This window comes from Neovison vison, chromosome 7 (assembly GCF_020171115.1).
Source record: "Neovison vison isolate M4711 chromosome 7, ASM_NN_V1, whole genome shotgun sequence".
NCBI classification, from domain to species: domain Eukaryota; kingdom Metazoa; phylum Chordata; class Mammalia; order Carnivora; family Mustelidae; genus Neogale; species Neogale vison.
The window spans coordinates 124,168,755-124,188,569 of NC_058097.1; the positions used below are offsets into that span (position 1 = coordinate 124,168,755).

Sequence of the window (19,815 nt, forward strand, 5' to 3'; positions counted from 1 at the left end):
GTGGTAGTTTTCATGTTCCAGTATACCTAGTTTCCATCCTTTGAATCTTTTCTCAGATTTCTCACTCTAGTTGTTGCATCAGTAACCATACCAAAACCACAGCATGTCTATCAGTGTGTTGAGGTAAAAACCCTGAATATGGTAAGGGAAAAATTCACATTAGTAATTTAAGCATTTCATTATAGTTCACAACTACTGCAGTAACATGGCTTCAGCAACATTTTTTTTTTGCAACATGTGTTTTTTAAGTTTTTTTTTTTAAATGGATCAGTTATTTAATTAGGTTCTTTGTAAGAAATTTAGAGCACCAATTTGTGAGGGTAAATTCCATTTGTGAGAGAAAACACAGAGTGGAGTTAGCCTTGAAGCTGAGGAACAGACTTGATTTTTGGCAGAATTTGCGAGTCCAGAGCTTTCTGATCAACCTTGCATTGCTCTGTAATCTCATATTTCTCTTTCTTGGTGTGGAAGATCTCACCCTCCTGGTGTCTGGGCTTATGCAACTTCTTCTTCTTGAAATAAGCATCAGTGAGATGTTTGCAGATTTTCACACTGCTGATACCAATTTTGGTAGAAGTGGCAATGACGAATTTCTGGTGTGTTCTACACAGAGGAACTTGATTGAGGGACAGAAGTCCAGTCACAAGTAGCAAACTCAGTTTTTTTCAGGAAAACTACCCTATTGATTCTGTGGTGCCCAGAGAGGATGATCAAAATGGTTCCAGGGGTGGGGCGCCTGGGTGGCTCAGTGGGTTGAAGCCTCTGCCTTCGGCTTGGGTCATGATCTCAGGGTCCTGGGATCGAGTCCTGCATCGGGCTCTCTGCTCAGCAGGGAGCCTGCTTCCTTTCCTCTCTCTCTGCCTGCCTCTCTGCCTACTTGTGATCTCTCTCTGTCAAATAAATAAATAAAATCTTTAAAAAAAAAATGGTTCCAGGGGTGATGCTAGCTCGCAGTTTTCTCACGTGCTGACTGCTCCAGGCAGTCCTTCAGTGGGATAATATCTAGGCATTTTGCAATGTTTAACCACTTGGGTACCACCATTCTTGTAACCACCAACTGGTTTTTTGACAGTAGCAAGAACCTTCTTTTTTTCCTTTTCAACCCTGGATTTAGCTGCCAAATACTTCCTCTCATACACGGCCTTTCTGGAATACATAGCCAATGGGGAGTATCTGCCAATTCTTTCGACTAGGACAGGGTTTCAGCTGCAGTGGGGCTTCCCCTCTTTGGCATTTGAGCCTTCTGGTTACCCTTCTTAGCCTTGCTACAGACATTAGCCTTCTTGGCTTCAGGTCTCTTCTCCTTAGTATTAAGTTTCTCAGTATTTTTCTCCCGCCATCTTGCAAAATGGGAAAAGAGCTGTCTTTCTTTTCTTTTTTTAAAGTTTTCACCTAGAAAAAAATAACACAAACAAGATAGCCTTCATCTTTAGAAATATGTACAAAAGAAGGATTATACTATCTATACCATCACAGAACATTATTGACATGCAGAATGAAATAACAAAATGGCCTATTTTCCATGCTTGAAATCCTCTTACTTCTTTACCTTTTGTTACCATTTACAAAAATATAGAACGACAGTGCCTTATCTTATAGTGCCTTAATTACTTTAATTGAATTATTATATATTGTTAAATTTTAATTTGTTCTATTTAAAATGCATTTTGACATAAATGGAGCCTCACTACCACCAAAGTCAACATTTGACAAAAGTCATTACATCTTCCAGACTATTTTAGCCATTTTTAAAAATTTTGACCTAAAAAGATAATTAAGGAGGGTAAGTAAACCTAAGTCTACATTTGTTTGTTGACAAGTCACTAAAAGAAGATACTAAATTATTACACAAAGGAACACTATGATTTTTAATATTTTAAGTTGTTATTTAAATGCCAATTAGCTAACAGTGCAATTAGTTTCAGTTGTGCAATATAGTGATTCAACACTTCCATATATCAAATAGTGCTCATCACAACAAGTGTACTCCTTTATCCCCATCACCTACTAAAAACAAACATACAAAAAAAGGACATTGCCACATACCCTCCAACACATGTTGTTTCCTGTCTTGTTAATTTTGGCCATTCTAACTGGTGTAAAGTGATATCTCAATGTGGTTTTAATTTGAATCTCACTGATGGCTAGTGATAATGAACATTTTTTCATGTGTCTGATAGCCATTTGTATGTCTTCATTGGAGAAGTGTCTGTTCATATCTTCTGTCCATTTTTTGATATGATTACCTGTTTTGTGTAGGTTGAGTTTGTCTGTACTGTCATTTACAAATATCTTATCCCATTCCGTGGGTTGTCTCTTTGTTTTCTTTTTTTTTTTTTTTCCCAATTTATTTATTTTCAGAAAAACAGTATTCATTATTTTTTCACCACACCCAGTGCTCCATGCAAGCTGTGCCCTCTATAATACCCACCACCTGGTACCCCAACCTCCCACCCCCCCGCCACTTCAAACCCCTCAGACTGTTTTTCAGAGTCCATAGTCTCTCATGGTTCACCTCCCCTTCCAATTTACCCAAATTCCCTACTACTCTCTAACGCCCCTTGTCCTCCATGCTATTGGTTATGCTCCACAAATGAGTGAAACCATATGATAATTGACTCTCTCTGCTTGACTGATTTCACTCAGCATAATCTCTTCCAGTCCCGTCCATGTTGCTACAAAAGTTGGATATTCGTCCTTTCTGATGGAGGCATAATACTCCATAGTGTATATGGACCACATCTTCCTTATCCATTCATCCGTTGAAGGGCATCTTGGTTCTTTCCATAGTTTGGCGACTGTGGCCATTGCTGCTATAAACATTGGGGTACAGATGGCCCTTCTTTTCACGACATCTGTATCTTTGGGGTAAATACCCAGGAGTGCAATTGCAGGGTCGTAGGGAAGCTCTATTTTTAATTTCTTGAGGAATCTCCACACTGTTCTCCAAAGAGGCTGCACCAACTTGCATTCCCACCAACAGTGTAAGAGGGTTCCCCTTTCTCCACATCCTCTCCAACACATGTTGTTTCCTGTTTTGTTAATTTTGGCCATTCTAACTGGTGTAAGGTGATATCTCAATGTGGTTTTAATTTGAATCTCCCTGAGGGCTAATGATGATGAGCATTTTTTCATGTGTCTGATAGCCATTTGTATTTCTTGATTGGAGAAGTGTCTGTTCATATCTTCTGCCCATTTTTTGATGTGTTTGTCTGTTTCGTGTGGGTTGAGTTTGAGGAGTTCATTATAGATCCTGGATATCAACCTTTTGTCTGTACTGTCATTTGCAAATATCTTCTCCCATTCCGTGGGTTGCCTCTTTGTTTTTTTGACTGTTTCCTTTGCTGTGCAGAAGCTTTTGATTTTGATGAAGTCCCAGAAGTCTATTTTCGCTTTTGTTTCCTTTGCCTTTGGAGACGTATCTTGAAAGAAGTTGCTGTGGCTGATATCGAAGAGATTACTGCCTATGTTCTCCTCTAAGATTCTGATAGATTCCTGTCTCTCATTGAGGTCTTTTATCCATTTTGAGTTGATCTTTGTGTACGGTGTAAGAGAATGGTCGAGTTTCATTCTTCTACATATAGCTGTCCAGTTTTCCCAGCACCATTTATTGAAGAGACTGTCTTTTTTCCACTGTATATTTTTTCCTGTTTTGTCGAAGATTAATTGACCATAGAGTTGAGGGTCCATATCAGGGCTCTCTACTCTGTTCCACTGGTCTATGTGTCTGTTTTTATGCCAGTACCATGCTGTCTTGGTGATCACAGCTTTGTAATAAAGCTTGAAATCAGGTAAGGTGATGCCGCCAGCTTTATTTTTGTTTTTCAACGTTTCCTTAGCGATTCGGGGTCTCTTCTGATTCCATACAAATTTTTGGATTATTTGCTCCAGCTCTTTGAAGAATGCCGGTGGAATTTTGATCGGAATGGCATTAAAAGTATAGATTGCTCTAGGCAGTATAGACATTTTAACGATGTTTATTCTTCCGATCCAAGAGCATGGAATGGTCTTCCATCTTTTTGTGTCTTCTTCAATTTCTTTCATGAGTGTTCTATAGTTCCTCAAGTATAGATCCTTTACCTCTTTAGTTAGGTTTATTCCCAGGTATCTTATGGTTCTTGGTGCTATAGTAAATGGAATCGATTCTCTAATTTCCCTTTCTGTATTTTCCTTGTTAGTGTATAAGAAAGCCACTGATTTCTGCACATTGACTTTGTATCCTGCCACGCTGCTGAATTGCTGTATGAGTTCTAGTAGTTTGGGGGTGGAGTCTTTTGGGTTTTCCATACAAAGAATCATGTCATCTGCGAAGAGAGAGAGTTTGACTTCTTCATTACCAATTTGGATACCTTTTATTTCTCTCTGTTGTCTGATTGCTGTTGCTAGGACTTCTAATACTATGTTGAACAAGAGTGGTGAAAGTGGGCATCCTTGTCTTGTTCCTGATCTCAACGGGAAGGCTGCAAGCTTTTTCCCATTGAGGATGATATTTGCTGTGGGTCTTTCATAGATAGATTTGATGAGGTTCAGGAATGTTCCCTCTATCCCTATACTTTGAAGCGTTTTAATCAGGAACGGATGTTGGATTTTGTCAAATGCTTTTTCTGCATCAATTGAGAGGACCATGTGGTTCTTCTCTCTTCTCCTATTAATTTGTTGTATCACATTGATTGATTTACGAATGTTGAACCATCCTTGTAGCCCAGGGATGAATCCCACCTGATCATGGTGGATAATCTTTTTAATGTGTTGTTGGATCCTGTTGGCTAGGATCTTGTTGAGAATCTTAGCATCCATATTCATCAGTGATATTGGTCTGAAATTCTCCTTTTTGGTATGGTCCTTGCCTGGTTTGGGGATCAGGGTAATGCTGGCTTCATAGAAAGAGTCTGGAAGTTTTCCTTCTGCTTCAATTTTTTGAAACAGCTTCAGGAGAATAGGTGTTATTTCTTCTTGGAAGGCTTGGTAGAATTCCCCAGGGAATCCGTCAGGTCCTGGGCTCTTGTTTTTTGGGAGATTTTTGATCACTGCTTCAATCTCGTTATTAGATATCGGTCTATTCAGGTTGTTGATTTCTTCCTGGTTCAATTTTGGTAGTTTATATTTTTCCAGGAATGCATCCATTTCATCAAGGTTGCTAAGCTTATTGGCATATAACTGTTCGTAGTAACTTCTGATGATTGTTTCTACTTCCTTGGTGTTAGTTGTGATCTCTCCCCTTTCATTCATAATTTTATGAATTTGGGATTTCTCTCTTTTCTTTTGGATTAGTGTAGCCAGTGGCTTATCGATCTTATTGATTCTTTCAAAAAACCAGCTTCTAGTTTCATTGATACGTTCTACTGTATCTCTGGTTTCTCCCTCATTGATCTCAGCTCTAATCTTGATGATTTCCCTTCTTATGTGTGGAGTTGGTTTGATTTGTTGTTGATCCTCCAGTTCTTTAAGGTGTAGAGACATCTGGTGTGTTCTGGATTTTTCAATTTTTTTGAGCAAGGCTTGGATGGCTATATATTTTCCCCTTAGGACCGCCTTTGCTGTATCCCATAGGTTTTGGACCGAAGTGTCTTCATTCTCATTGGTTTCCATGAATTGTTTCAGTTCTTCTTTGATCTCCTGGTTGATCCAAGCATTCTTAAGCAAGGTGGTCTTTAGCTTCCAGGTGTTTGACTTCCTTCGGAACTTTTCCTTGTGATTGAGCTCCAGTTTCAAAGCATTGTGATCTGAGAATATGCAGGGAATAATCTCAGTGTTTTGGTATCGGCTGAGTCCTGATTTGTGACCCAGTATGTGGTCTATTCTGGAGAAGGTTCCGTGTGCACTTGAGAAGAATGAGTATTCTGCTGTTTTAGGGTGGAATGTTCTGTATATATCTATGAGGTCCATCTGGTCCAATGTGTCGTTCAATGCTCTTGTTTCTTTATTGATTTTCTGCTTCGATGATCTGTCTAATTCTGAAAGAGGCGTGTTAAGATCACCTACGATTAGTGTATTCATATCAATATGACTCTTTATCTTGATTAACAGTTTTCTTAAGTAATTGGCTGCTCCCATATTGGGAGCATAGATATTTACAATTGTTAGATCATCTTGGTGGATAGTCCCTTTAAGGATTATGTAGTGTCCTTCTGTATCTCTGACTACAGTCTTTAGTTTGAAGTCTAATTTATCTGATATGAGAATAGCTACCCCAGCCTTCTTTTGAGTCCCATTGGCATGAAAGATGCTTCTCCACCCCTTCACTTTCAGTCTGCGTGTATCTTTAGGTTCAAAATGGGTCTCTTGTAGACAGCATATGGATGGGTCCTGTCGTTTTATCCAATCTGCAACCCTGTGCCGTTTTATGGGTGCATTGAGGCCATTCACATTGAGAGTGATTATTGATAGATACGTTTTTATTGACATCGAGTTACCTTTGAAGTCTTTCTTTCTGTAGACTGTCTCTATATTTCTGTTCAATGCTATTCTTGGGATTTTTCCTCTTTTATAGAACCCCCCTTAATATTTCCTGCAGTATCGGCTTGGTGGTTGCATAGTCTTTTAAGTCTTGCCGGTCTTGGAAACTCTTTATCTCTCCATCCATTTTGAATGTCAGTCTTGCTGGATAAAGTATTCTTGGCTGCATGTTCTTCTCATTTAGTGCCCTGAATATATCTTGCCAGCCTCTTCTGGCTTGCCAGGTCTCTGTGGACAGGTCTGACGTTATTCTGATGGGCTTCCCTCTGTAAGTAAGGAGCCTCTTTGCCCTGGCAGCTTTCAAGAGATTATACCTACAATTATAATTTCTCAATTTGACTATCAGGTGTCGTGATGTTTTTTTGGAGTGTATAATCTTGGGTGGAGACCGTTCCGCCTCTAGTACATGAACGCTGGTTTCATTCTCGAGATTCGGAAAGTTTTCATGAAGGACTTGTTCCACGACATCTTCTAGACTTCTTTCTTTCTCCTCCCCTTCAGGAATTCCAATAATTCTGACGTTGGAACGCTTCATGGCATCACTTATTTCCCTAATTCTGCTTTCGTGGGATCTAAGCTGTTTGTTCCAGGCTTCCTCCTGATCCTTTCTCTCTATCTGTTTGTCTTCCAGATCACTAATTCTATCTTCTGTCTCAGTTACCCTAGCTTTGAGAGAGTTTAGATTGGATTGGAACTCATTGAGAGCATTGTGGACCTCCTCCCTGGTAGCTTTAAGCTCCGCCCTAACATTGTGAACATCCTGTCTGGTCGCTTTCAGTTCGGCTCTAATCAATTCTGTTTGGTCATCCATGGCTTTCTCCAACCTAGCTATTGCCTGGATAATTGTTAGCCTGAATTCTCTTTCCGACATATTGTCTATGTTGATAGCCGTTAGCTCTGTTGCGGAAGGTCCATCCTCTGTATTTTTCTTCTGTTGGGCATTCCTCCTCCTAGTCATTTTGGTGGGAGAAGACTGAACAGATGTAGCTGGATGTATCAACTCTGGTGCAGTCAAGGTGCACCCTGGAACACTTCCTGATCTCCGTCTCAGAAGCCTCAGTCTGGGTGCAGAAGCTGAATAAATTCCCCCTTGGATGCTGGCAGTGCAGGTTCCAAGTTAAAGACCCTGGGGGTGCAGGATCTTTTGCTCGTCCCCAAAGCCAAGGCAGTGGCGGCTGTCTGGGAGCTCCTGACCGCCAGAGAGGTTCCAAGCAGCGATCGCACTCTGAGATTTTGCAGCTGGCCGGGGCTGGGAGTGCCCGGCTTGCGCGCACCTCTCTTCAGAGGTGGCTGTGGGTCGGGCGCGCGTCTGGGGCACTGAGAACGGGGCGCTGGTCCGTAAGCCGCAGGCTGGGCTTTTGCGCGCCTCTGTCCGGGGAAGAGTTTCGCGGGCGCGAGGCTTAGACTTTGAAACAATGGCCCGGGTCTAGAAGCGCCCCAGGGCCTTAGAAACCCAGGAGAGCTGGAGCGACGTGCACGCGCATCTCAAGCTTTGTGGTAGGGCTAGCGCGCGTTCTGCAGACCGGCTCCCATCCCCTCACAGGAGCCGGAACCCCGCGCTCTGGGGCACGCTGGCGGCTTAGGGACCAGGAGCCGGTTTCTCCGCCGCACTCTCTCTGCCTCCGCGCCGGGGAGGCCGTCTGGGACCGGGGACTCAAGCCCCTGTCCCTAGCCGCCCCGATTCCCACAGTTTGCCCCCGCGATCCTTTGCTCTTTTGGAGTGCTTTCAACCAGTCTCCGAGTTAATGCTGGTCCCCAGACGCAGGGCACTCTCGCTCGTATCGGGGTATTACTTTCGCACCGGTCGCCTCTGGTGGCTCCCTCCCCCTTTTGTTTATCTTCCGATCTCAGTCCGCTGTTCCCATTCCGCTTTACCTGCTCACTGGCGTCTTCTGCCCCTGTAGAGATCCAGACGTGTATAATTCTGATCTCAGGCTGATTTCATGGGTGATCAGAGTTCTTTGGTAGGTAATCAGCTCACTTTGGGGTACCAGCTGAAAAGACGCCTCTTCCTAGTATCCCGCCATCTTGTCCCCCCCTGTCTCTTTGTTTTCTTGACTGTTTCCTTTGCTGTGCAGAAGCTTTTGATTCTTACACTGTTGGTGGGAATGTAGGTTGGTACAGCCACTTTGGACAACAGTGTGGAGATTCCTCAAGAAATTAAAAATGGAGCTAACTTATGACCCTGCAATTGCACTCCTGGGTATTTACCCCAAAGATACAGATGTAGTGAAAATAAGGGCCATCTGTACCCCAATGTTTATAGCAGCAATGGCCACGGTCGCCAAACTGTGGAAAGAACCAAGATGCCCTTCAACAGACGAATGGATAAGGAAGATGTGGTCCATATACACTATGGAGTATTATGCCTTCATCAGAAAGGATGAATACCCAACTTTTGTAGCAACATGGACGGGACTGGAAGAGATTATGCTGAGTGAAATCAGTCAAGCAGAGAGAGAGTCAATTATCATATGGTTTCACTTATTTGTGGAGCATAACAAATAACATGGAGGACATGGGGAGATGGAGAGGAGAAGGGAGCTGAGGGAAACTGGAAAAGGAGGTGAACCATGAGAGACTATGGACTCTGAAAAACAATCTGAGAGGTTTGAAGAGGCAGGGGATGGGAGGTTGGGGGAACCGGGTGGTGGGTATTAGAGAGGGCACAGATAGCATGGAGCACTGGGTGTGGTGCAAAAACAAGGAATACTGTTATGCTGAAAATAAAAAAAAAAGAAAAAAGAAGATAAACAAAACAAAACAAAACAAAAACCCCAACAACAACAACAAAAAGACATTGCCATTTCTAAGGAACATATTTTTAAAGAACTGTACTTTTTTTTAATTTTTTTTAAATTCCATCTTGCAAAATCTATTTTTCATCTCATATCCAAATTTTTATATTAATCAAATACTAATAAGGAGAAGATTTAAAAAATACACAAGTGCACAACATGCATTTTCTAGAAATATGAATGCCAAATAATTTACAAAACTGAATATGTAGTTTAAGTCGTAGATTCTGTCTCATTTCCTGGCCCAGGCTTGAATATGAAAGTTCATGTTGTCCTACTGAACAGGTCTCCATGGATTTGGGTGTAGTTCCATTTGCTGTCGTAGAGGAAAGAACAAAGAACTGTTTTCCCTGCTTTTAGGCAGGGGCAGCTCAGCTCTTGGCAATTTTACTGCATTCCATTGGTTTTGAAAACAGCTTACACAGAGTCCTGGACATCTTACCATCCTGGGAATTCCTTGGGAGTCCGAGAAGAGTTTGAGATCAAATTTAAGGCAGGGGTTGTACATAGACCAAAAGGCAGGTAACCACTCCTACTCAAGCAACATCTGAATGTTCAGGTCTTGACTCTCCACCACAACCCTGGAGACCCATATCCATAGCTCCCTATTATTTTCCTTGGTGTAGATGCTTTAAAAATTTCTCCAACTACCTTCCTCAGGACTGCCTCAAAGACCCTCCACAAGACTCTGCTCTTCCCAGTGCCATGACAACTCCACATACTACTTCATCACTGCTAGCCCCATGACCGTGACTTCTTGCTTCTCTTGGAAACCCTTATAAAGAAGCCTAATTTCATCGAAATCAAAATCTTCTGCACAGCAAAGAAAACAGTCAAGAAAACAAAGAGGCAACCCATGGAATGGGAGAAGATATTTGCAAATGACAGTACAGACTAAAGGTTGATAACCAGGATCTATAATGAATTCCTCAAACCCAACACACACAAAACAGGCAATCATATCAAAAAATGGGCAGAAGATATGGACAGACATTTCTCCAATAAAGACATACAAATGGCTATCAGACACATGAAAAATTCTTCATCATCACTAGCCCTCAGGGAGATTCAAATTAAAACCACATTGAGATATCATCTTAATCCAGTTAGAATGGCCAAAATTAGCAAGACAGGAAACAACATGTGTTGGAGGGGATGTGGAGAAAGGGGAACCCTCTTCCACTGTTGGTGGGAATGCAAGTTGGTGCAGCCTCTTTGGAGAACAGTGTGGAGATTCCTCAAGAAATTAAAAATGGAGCTTCCCTATGACCCTGCAATTGCACTCCTGAGTATTTACCACAAAGATACAGATGTAGTGAAAAGAAGGGCCATCTGTACCCCAATGTTTATAGCAGCAATGGCCATGGTCACCAAATTGTGGAAAGAACCAAGATGCCCTTCAGCAGATGAATGGATAAAGAAGATGTGGTCCATGTACACTATGGAGTATTATGCCTCCATCAGAAAGGATGAATACCTAACTTTTGTAGCAACATCGACGGGACTGGAAGAGATTATGCTGAGTGAAATAAGTCAAGCAGAGAGAATCAATTATCATAGGGTTTCACTTATGTGGAGCAAAACAAATAGCATGGAGGACAAAGGGTGTTAGAGAGAAGAAGGGAGTTGGGGGAAATTGGAAGGGGAGGTGAACCATGAGAGACGATGGACTCTAAAAAACAATCTGAGGGTTTTGAAGGAGCGGGGGATGGGAGGTCGGGGTACCAGGTGGTGGGTATTATAGAGGACACAGATTGCATGGAGCACTGGGTGTGGTGCAAAAATAATGAATACTGTTATGCTGAAAATATCAAATAAATTTCAAAAAAAGGAGCTACATCTGAATCTTTAGTGAAAAGAAGGGCCATCAGTACCCCAAAATTTATAGCAGCAATGGCCACGGTCGCCAAATTGTGGAAAGAACCAAGATGACCTTCAACAGATGAATGGATAAGGAAGATGTGGTCCATATACACTATGGAGTATTATGCCTCCATCAGAAAGGACGAATACCCACTTTTATAGCAACATGGACGGGACTGGAAGAGATTATGCTAAGTGAAATCAGTCAAACAGAGAGAGTCATTTATCACATGGTTTCACTTATTTGTGGAGCGTAACAAAAAGCATGGAGGACATGGGGATTTAGAGAAGGGGTTTGGGGTTAATTGGAAGGGGAGGTGCATCATGAGAGACTGTGGACACTGAAAAACAATCTGAGGGGTTTGAAGTGGTGGGGAGGTGGAAGGTTGGGTACCAGGTGGTGAGTATTATAGAGGGCACAAATTGCATGGAGCACTGGGTGTGGTGAAAAAATAATGATACTGTTATGCTGAAAATAAATAAATGTAAAAAAAAAGAAAAATCAATAAAGAAACAAGAGTATTGAATGACACCTTGGACCAGATGGACCTCATAGATATATACAGAACATTCCACCTTAAAACAACAGAATACTCATTCTTCTCAAGTGCACACGGAACCTTCTCCAGATTAGACCACATACTGGGTCACAAATCAGGACTCAACCGATACCCTGCCGATTATTCCCTGCATATTTTCAGATAACAATGCTTTGAAACTGGAGCTCAATCACAAGGAAAAATTCAGAAGGAACTCAAACACCTGGAAGCTAAAGACCACCTAGCTTAAGAATGCTTGGATCAACCAGGAGATCAAAGAAGAACTGAAACAATTCATGGAAACCAATGAGTATGAAGACAATTTGGTCCAAGCCTATGGGATACATCAAAGGTGGTCCTAATGGGGAAATACATAGCCATCCAAGCCTCCCTCAAAAAAAATAGAAAAATCCAGAATACACCAGCTGACTCTACACCTTAAAGAACTGGAGAATCAACAACAAATCAAACCAACTCCACACATAAGAAGGGAAATCAAGATTAGAGCTGAGATCAATGAGGTAGAAACCAGAGATACAGTAGAACGTATCAATGAAACTAGAAGCTTGTTTTTTTTTTGAAAGAATCAATAAGATCAATAAACCATTGGCCGCACTAACCCAAAAGAAAAGAGAGAAAGCCCAAATTCATAAAATTATGAAGGAAAAGAGAGAGATCACAACTAACCCCAAGGAAGTAGAAACAATCATCAGAAGTTATTATCAACAGTTATATGCCAATAAGCTTAGCAAACTAGATGAAATGGACGCATTCCTGGAAAACTATAAACTACCAAAATTGAAGCAGGAAGAAATCGACAACCTGAATAGACCTAAATCTAATAATGAGATTGAAGCAGTGGTCAAAAAGCTCCCAAAAAACAAGAGCCCAGGACCTGACGGATTCCCTGGGGAATTCTACCAAACTTTCAAAGAAGAAATAACACCTATTCTCCTGAAGCTGTGTCAAAAAATTGAAGCAGAAGGAAAACTTCCAGCCTCTTTCTATGAAGCCAGCATTACCCTGGTCCCCAAACCAGGCAAAGACCCTACCAAAAAGGAGAATTTCAGACCAATATCACTGAAGAATATGGATGCTAAGATTCTCAACAAGATCCTAGCCAACAGGATCCAAAAGCACATTAGAAAGATTATCCACCATGATCAGGTGGGATTCATCCCTGGGCTAGAAGGATGGTTCAACATTCGCAAATCAATCAATGTGATACAACAAATTAATATGAGAAGAGAGAAGAACAACATGGACCTCTCAATTGATGCAGAAAAAAGCATTTGACAAAATCCAGCATCCGTTCCTGATTAAAACGCTTCAAAGGTTAGGGATAGAGGGAACATTCCTGAACCTCATCAAATCTATCTATGAAAGACCCACAGCAAATATCATCTTCAATGGGAAAAAACTTGCGTCCTTCCTGTTGAGATCATGAACACGACAAGGATGCCCACTTTTACCACTCTTGTTCAACATAGTATTAGAAGTCCTAGCAACAGCAATCAGACAACAAAGAGAAATAAAAGCTATCCAAATTGGCAATGAAGAAGTCAAACCCTCTCTATTCACAGATGACATGATTCTTTATATGAAAAACCCAAAAGACTCCACCCCCAAACTACTAGAACTCATACAGCAATTCAGCAACGTGGCAGGATACAAAGTCAATTTGCAGAAATTAGTGGCTTTCTCATGCACTAACAATGAAAATACAGAAAGGGAAATTAGAGAATTGATTCCATTTACTATAGTACCAAGAAACATAAGATACCTGGGAATAAACCTAACCAAAGAGGTAAAGGATCTGTACTCAAGGAACTACAGAACACACATGAAAGAAATTGAAGAAGACAAAAAAATATGGAAGGCCATTCCGTGCTCTTGGATCAGAAGAATAAACATTGTTAAAATGTCTATACTGCCTAGAGCAATCTACACTTTTAATCCATTCTGATCAAAATTCCATCAGTATTTTCAAAGAGCTGGAGCAAATAATCCAAAAATTTGTATGGAATCAGAAGAGACCCTGAATCGCTAAGGAAATGTTGAAAAACAAAAATAAAACTGGGGGCATCACGTTACCTGATTTCAAGCTTTATTACAAAGCTGTGATCACCAAGACATCATGCTCCTGGCATAAAAACAGACACATTGGCCAGTGGAACAGAGTAAAGATCCCAGATATGGACCCTCAACTCTATGGCCAAATAATCTTCGACAAAACAGGAAAAAATATACAGTGGAAAAAAGACAGGCTCTTCAATAAATGGTGCTGTAAAAACTGGACAGCTATATGTAGAAGAATGAAAATCGACCATTCTCTTACACCATACACAAAGATAAACTCAAAACGGATAAAAGACCTCAACGTGAGACAGGAATCTATCAGAATCCTAGAGGAGAACATAGGCAGTAATCTATTCAATATCAGCCACAGCAACTTCTTTCAAGATATGTCTCCAAAGGCAAAGGAAATAAAAGCGAAAATAAACTTTTGGGACTTCATCAAAATCAAAAGCTTCTGCACAGCAAAGGAAACAGTCAAGAAAACAAAGAGGAATGCATCACACTATACAGTGCTTACACAGGTGTTTTGTTCTATTTTGGAAACCAAATGGCAATAATAGGTTGAGGCAATGGCCCCAGAACAAAATACAGTGGACAAGGACAAAGCTCAGGCACTTCACACAAGATCTTGCAAGACCATTTTGATCAGGAAACCAAAAATCCAAAGACAAGCACCTCTTCTGAGGAAAATGCTCACTATCATACAGCTTGTAATTGATGTTGTCATTCAAAAATGCCCTATTGTATCAGGTAACACACTCCCACTTGAAACTCTCTGCACTGACATTAGATATATCACCTGAGATGTCCAGGCTCCGACTTTAATAGCTTAGTTCTCTTGAAGAAGAAAACAAAATGTACTATGGAGTATTATGCCTCCATCAGAAAGGACGAATACCCAACTTTTGTAGCAACATGGATGAAACTGGAAGAAATTATGCTGAGTGAAATAAGTCAAGCAGACAGAGTCAATTATCATATGGTTTCACTTATTTGTGGAGCATAACAAATAGCATGGAGGACAAGGGGTGTTAGAGAGGAGAAGGGAGTTGGGGGAAAATTGAAGGGGTGGTGAACCATGAGAGACTATGGACTCTGAAAAACAATCTGGGGGTATTGAAGGGTGGGGGTGGGAGGTTGGGGTACCAGGTGGTGGGTATTATAGAGGGCATGGATTGCATGGAACACTGGGTGTGGTGCAAAAATAGTGAATACTGTTATGTGGAAAATGAATAAAAAATAAAGAAAGAAAAAAAAAGGAAAACAAAGAGTCAACCCATGGAATGGGAGAAGATATTTGCAAATGACAGCACAGACAAAAGGTTGATATCCAGGATCTATAATGAACTCAAACTCAACACACACGAAACAGGCAAACATATCAAAAAATGGGCAGAAGATATGAACAGACACTTCTCTAATAAAGACACACAAATGGCTACCAGACACATGAAAAAATGTTTATTATCACTAGCCAGCAGGGAGATTCAAATTAAAACCACATTGAGATACCACCTTACACCAGTTAGAATGGCCAAAATTAGCAAGACAAGAAACAGCATGTGTTGGAGAGGATGTGGAGAATGGGGAACTCTTATACTGTTAGTGGGAATGCGAGTAGGTGCAGTGTCTTTGGAGAACACTGTGGAGATTTCTCAAGAAATTAGAAATAGAACTTCCCTATGACCCTGCCATTGCACTCCTGGGTATTGACCCCAAAGATACATATGTAGTGAAAAGAAGGGCCATCTGTACCCCAATGTTTATAGCAGCAAAGGCCACGGTCACCAAACTGTGAAAAGAACCAAGATGCCCTTCAACGGACGAATGAATAAGGAAGATGTGGTCCATATACACTATGGAGTAGTATGCCTCCATCAGAAAGGACAAATACCCAACTTTTGTAGCAACATGGACGGGACTGGAAGAGATTATGCTGAGTGAAATCAGTCAAGCAGAAAGAGTCAATTATCATATGGTTTCACTTATTTGTGGAGCATAACAAATAGCATGTAGTATGTGGGGAGTTAGAGAGGAGAAGGGAGTTGAGGGAAATTGGAAAGGGAGGTGAACCATCAGAGACTATGGACTCTGAAAAACAATCTGAGGATTTTTAAGGAGCGGGGGGTGGGAGGTTGGGGTACCAGGTGTTGGGTATTATAGAGGGCACTGGTTGCATGGAGCACTGGGTGTAGTGCAAAAACAATGACTACTGTTATGCTGAAAATAAAAAATAAATTAAAAAAAAAGAGAAACCTGATCCTCTAAATAAATAAATAAAAAAAACAGTTCTATTTCAATAAGTTAAGCAACGTAGATGAAATGGATGCATTCCTGGAAAAGTATAAACTTGCAAAACTAAACCAGGAATTGACAACCTGAATAGACCAATATCTAGTAATGAGATTGAGACAGTGATCAAAAACTTCCCAAAAAACAAGGCCCCAATAACTGACGGATTCCCTGGGGAATTCTACCAAACTTTCAAAGAAGAAATAACACTTATTCTTCTGAAGCTGCTTCAAAAAATTGAAGCAGAAGGAAAACTTCCAGGCTCTTTTTAAGCATCCAGCATTACTCTGATCAACAAACCAGGAAAAGACCCCACCAAAAAGGAGAATTTCAGACCAATATCACTGATGAATATGGACGCTAAGATTCTCAATAAGATCCTAGCAAATAGGATCCAACAGCCCATTAAAAAGATTATCCACCATGACCAGGTGGGATTCATCCCTGGGTTGCAAGTGTGGTTCAACATTTGCAAATCAATCAATGTGATAGAACAAATCAATAAGAGAAGAGAGAAGAACCACATGGTCCTCTCAATTGATGCATTTGACAAAATCCAGGATCTGTTGCTGACTAAAATGCTTCAAAGTATAGGGATAGAGGAAACATACCTCTACTTCATAAAGTCCATCTATGAAAACCCACAGCAAATATCTTCCTCAATGGGAGAAACCTGACAGCCTTTTCATTGAGATCAGGAACATGACGAGGTTGCCCACTCTCACCACTCTTGTTCAACATAGTGGGACGCCTGGATGGCTCAGTTGGTTAAGCAGCTGCCTTCGGCTCAGGTCATGATTCCAGCGTCCTGGGATCGAGTCCCACATCGGGCTCCTTGCTCGGCAGGGAGCCTGCTTCTCCCTCTGCCTCTGCCTGCCTCTCTGTCTGCCTGTGCTCGCTCTCTCTCCCTCTCTCTCTGACAAATAAATAAATAAAATCTTTAAAAAAAAAAAAAAGTCCTAGCAATAGCAATCAGACAACAAAGGGAAATAAAAGGCATTCAAATTGGCAGCGAGGAAGTCAAACTCTCTCTCTTCCCAGATGACATGATTTTTTATATGGAAAACCCAAAAGATTCCACCCACAAACAACCAGAACTCATACAGAAATTCAGTAATGTGTCAGGATCCAAAGTCAATGTACAGAAATCAGTTGCTTTCTTATACCATAACAACGAAAATATAGAAAGGGAAATTAGAGAATTGATTCCAGTTACTAAAACCAAGAACCATAAGATATCTGGGAATAAACCTAACCAAAGACGTAAAGGATCTGAACTCGAGAAACTAAGGAACACTCATGAAAGAAATTGAAGAAGACACAAAAAGATGGAAGACCATTCCATGTTCATGGATAGGAAAAAATATATATTTTTTAAATTTCTGTATTGCCTAAAGCCATCTCTTATTTCAAGGACATTTTGATAAAATTTCCCCTGGCATTTTTCAAAGAGCTGGAGGAAATAATCCTAAAATTTGTATGGAATCACAAGAGACCCTGAATTGCTAAGGAAATATGAAAAAGAAAATCAAAACGGAGAGCATCACATTGCCTGATTTCAAGCTTTATTAAAAAGCTGTGATCACCAAGGCAGCATGGTACTGACATAAAAACAGACACATAGACCAGTGGAACAGAGTAGAGAGACCAGATAAGGACCCTCAACTCTGTGGTCAAATAATCTTTGACAAAGCTGGAAAAAATATACAGTGGGAAAAAGACAGTCTCTTTAATCAATGGTGATGGGAAAATTGGACAGCTATGTGTAGAAGAATGAAACTCTGACCATTCTCTTACACCATACACAATGATAAAATTGAAATGGATAAAAGACCTCAACATGAGGCAGGAATCTATCACAATTCTAGAGGAGAACATAGGCAGTAACCTCTTTGATATCAGCCACAGCAACTTCTTTCAAAATATGTGTCCATAGTGTATATGGATCACATCTTCCTTATCCATTCATATGTTGAAGGGCATCTTGGTTCTTTCCACAGTTTGGCGAACATGACCATTGCTGCTATAAATATTGGGGTACAGATGGCACTTCTTTTCACTACATCTGTATCTTTGGGGTCAATACTCAGTAGTGCAATGGCAGGGTCACAGGGAAGTTCTTTTTTAAATTTCTTGAGGAATCTCCACACTGTTCTCCAAAGTGGCTGCACCAACTTTCATTCCCACCAACAGTATAAGGGGGTTCCCCTTTCTCCACATCTTCTCCAACACATGTTGTTTCCTGTCTTGCTAATTTTGGCTATTCTAAATGGTGTAAGGTGGTATCTCAATGTGGTTTTAATTTGAATCTCCCTGAGGCCTAGTGATGATCAACATTTTTTCATGTGTCTGATAGCCATTTGTATGTCTTCATTGGAGAAGTGTCTGTTCATATCTTCTGCCCATTTTTTTATATGATTGTCTGTTTTATGTGTGTTGAGTTTGAGGAGTTCTTTATAGATTCTGGATATCAACCTTTGTCTGTACTGAAAAACTATCTGAGGGTTTTGAAGGGGAGGGGTTGGGAGGTTGGGGGATCCAGGTGGTGGGTATTAGAGAGGGCACAGATTGCATGGAGCACTGGGTGTGGTGCAAAAACAATGAATAAAGATAGGCTGAAAAGAAATTTTAAAAAAAGTCTCTAAAGGCATCGAAAACAAAAGCAAAAATGAAATTTTGAGACTTTCAAGATAAAAAGCTTCTATACAGCAAAGGAAACAGTCAACAAACCAAGATGCAACCCACAGAATGGGAGAAGATATTCGCAAATGACAATACAGACAAAGGACTGATATCCAGGATCTATAAAGAACTCCTCAAACTCAACAAACACTAAATAGATAATCATGTCCAAAAATGGGCAGAAGTCATGAAGAGACACTTCTCCATTGAAGACATACAAATGCCTAACACATACATGAAAAAATGTTCATCAATAGACATCAGGGAGATTCAAATCAAAACCACATTGATATACCACTTTAAACCAGTTAGAATGGCCAAAATTAATAAGACAGTAAACAAAAAGTGTTGGAGAGGATGTGGAGAAAGGGCAACCTCTTACACTTTTGGTCAGAATGGCAGTTGGTATAGTACTTTGTAAAACAATATGAAAATTCCTTAAGAAATTAAAAATAGAGCCTCTCCATGACCCTGAAATTGAACCACTTGGTATTTACTGCAAAGATACAGATGCAGTGGGAAAAAGGGCCATCTGTACCCCAACAATCATAGCAGCAATGGCCATGGTCGACAAACTGTGGAAAGAACCAAGATGCCCTTCAACGGACGAATGGATAAGGAAGATGTGCTCCATATACACTAAGGAGTATTATGCCTCTATCAGAAAGGATGAAATCCCAACTTTGTATCAACATGGATGGGACTGAAAGAGAGTATGCTGAGTGAAATAAGTCAAGCAGAGAGAGTTAATTATCATATGGTTACACTTCTTTGTGGAGCATTAGAAATAACATGGAGATCATGGGGAGATTGAGAGGAGAAGTGAGTTGGGGGGAAATTGGTGGGGGAGACGAATCATGAGAGACTATTAACTATGAAAAACAATCTGAGGGTTTGGAGGGGAATGGCTGAGGTTTTCGTGAGCCTGCTGGTGGGTGTTATGGAGTGCACATATTGCAAGGAGCACTGAGTGTGGTACAGAAACAATGAATTCTAGAACACTGTAAAGAAATTTAAGAGATAAATAAAAATTAAAAATATAGAAAATAGAAGGAGAGATTAAAGAGCTTCCAGGACAAACAAAAAATAAAGAATTTGTAAATACC

The 19,815-nt window shown here is 40.6% G+C and overlaps 1 pseudogene; it reads right to left on the minus strand.

The window, feature by feature from the left end:
- Positions 1-284: 284 nt before the first annotated feature.
- LOC122913468 overlaps positions 285-19,815 on the minus strand; it is a 31,270-nt pseudogene continuing 11,739 nt past the window's right edge.